Source organism: Zeus faber (genome assembly GCF_960531495.2).
Source record: "Zeus faber genome assembly, chromosome: 20".
NCBI lineage: Eukaryota > Metazoa > Chordata > Actinopteri > Zeiformes > Zeidae > Zeus > Zeus faber.
Window position 1 is genome coordinate 28,029,735 of NC_137207.1, and position 2,500 is coordinate 28,032,234.

The following is a 2,500-nucleotide window of genomic DNA, read 5'->3' on the forward strand; positions in this document are numbered from 1 at the left end:
AACTCTACTTCTACTCTACTCTACTCTACTCTACTTCTACTCTACTTCTACTCTACTCTACTGTTCTTATACTCTACTCTACTCTACTTATACTCTACTCTCCTCTACTTATACTCTACTCTAATTATACTCTACTCTACTCTACTCTACTTCTACTCTACTCTACTCTACTCCTACTCTACTCTACTCTACTCTACTCTACTCCTACTCTACTTAACTCTACTTGTACTCTGCTCTACTCTACTCTACTTCTACTCTACTCTACTCTACTCAACACCTACTCTACTCTACTCTACTCTACTTATGCTCTACTCTACTTATATTCTACTCTACTCTACTCAACTTCTACTCTACTCTACTCTACTCTACTCTACTTCTACTCCACTCTACTCTACTCTACTCTACTCTACTCTACTCTACTTCGACTCCACTCTACTCTACTCCACTCTACTTCTACTCTACTCTACTCTACTCTACTCTACTCTACTTCGGCTCCACTCTACTCTACTCTACTCTACTTTACTCTACTTCTACTCTACTGTACTGTACTCTACTCTACTCTACTTCGACTCCACTCTACTCTACTCTACTTTACTCTACTTCTACTCTACTTAACTCTACTTTACTCTACTTCTACTCTACCCTACTTTACTCTACTTTACTCTACTTCTACTACACTCTACTTCTACTCCACTCTACTTCTACTCCACTCCACTCAACTCTACTCTACTCTACTCTACTCTACTCTACTCTACTTTACTCTACTTCTACTCTACTCTACTCTACTCTACTTCGATTCCACTCAACTCTACTCTACTCTACTCTACTTCTACTCTACTTCTACTCTACTTCTACTCTACTCCACTCTACTCTACTCTACTTCTACTCCACTCTACTCTACACTACTCTACTCACTTTACTCAACTTCTACTCTACCTCTAATCTACTCTACTCTACTCTACTCTACTCTACTTTACTCTCCTTCTACTCTACTTCTACTCTACTCTATTTTATTCTACTTCTACTCTACTCTACCTCTAGTCTACTCTACTTCTACTCTACCTCTACTCTACTACTACTACTACTACTCTACTACTACTCTACTCTACTTCTACTCTACTTCTACTCTACTTCTACTCTGCTCTACTTCTACTCTACTCCACTCTACTCTACTTCTACTCTACTTCTACTCTACTTCTACTCTACTCCACTCTACTCTACTCTACTTCTACTCCACTCTACTCTACACTACTCTACTCACTTTACTCAACTTCTACTCTACCTCTACTCTACTCTACTCTACTCTACTCTACTCTACTTTACTCTCCTTCTACTCTACTTCTACTCTACTCTATTTTATTCTACTTCTACTCTACTCTACCTCTAGTCTACTCTACTTCTACTCTACCTCTACTCTACTACTACTACTACTACTCTACTCTACTTCTACTCTACTTCTACTCTACTTCTACTCTACTTCTACTCTGCTCTACTTCTACTCTACTCCACTCTACTCTACTTCTACTCGACTCTACTTTATTTTACTCTACTCTACTCTACTTCTTCTCTGTTTCTACTCTACTCTACTCTACTCTGTTTCTACTCCACTCGATTTTACTTCTACTCTGTTTCTGCTCTACTCTACTCTACTCTGTTTCTACTCTACTCTATTCTACCCTACTCTACTTCTACTTTACTCTACTTCTACTCTACTCTCTACTTCTACTCTACTCTTCTTCTACTCTACTTCTACTCTTCTCTCTACTTCTACTCTTCTCTACTTTACTCTACTCTACTCTTCTCTACTCTCCTCTACTATACTCTACTTCTACTCGTCTCTACTCTTCTCTACTCTTCTCTACTCTACCTCTACTCTACTCTACTGTACTCCTACTCTACTTCTACTCCACTCTACTCTACTCTACTTCTACTTTACTATACTCTACTTCTCCTTTACTCTACTTCTCCTCTACTTCTACTCTACTTCTACTCTACTTCTACTTCTACTTCTACTGTACTCTACTTCTACTTTACTCTACTGTACTGTACTCTACTACGACTACTAATCTACTCTACTCTGCTTTACTACTACTCTACTTCTACTCTACTCTACCCCGACTCTACTACTACTCTTCTGTAGTTTAATCTACTACTACTCTACTCTATTTATTTATTAAATTTATTAAAATACAATTAAAAAACATTTATTTGGATAAAAAAACAAGTTTATGAAAACAAAGTGAAGTTAGATATAATAAGTGAGATTTTATTAAAGTTTAAATATTGCACTTTAAACATGAAGAGATCAAGATTTTCAGGAGGTTATTATGAAATATCCAGCTCGAGCCAGAGGTGGAACAGGTCTCAAGCTGATTCATACTATTATAATATTTCACTTCATAATACTATTATAATATTTCACTTCATAATACTATTATGATATTTCACTTTATTATACTATTATAATATTTCACTTTATTAAATTATTATAATATTTCAC

At 36.2% G+C, this 2,500-nt stretch overlaps 1 protein-coding gene across 1 annotated transcript in view; it reads right to left on the minus strand.

Moving 5' to 3' along the window:
- Positions 1 to 2,500, minus strand: part of LOC307245698 (tumor necrosis factor receptor superfamily member 16-like) — a gene marked incomplete at its 3' end in the record, with an annotated part of 19,017 nt that overhangs the window by 16,217 nt on the left and 300 nt on the right. The gene's annotated exons all lie outside the window — the stretch shown is intronic.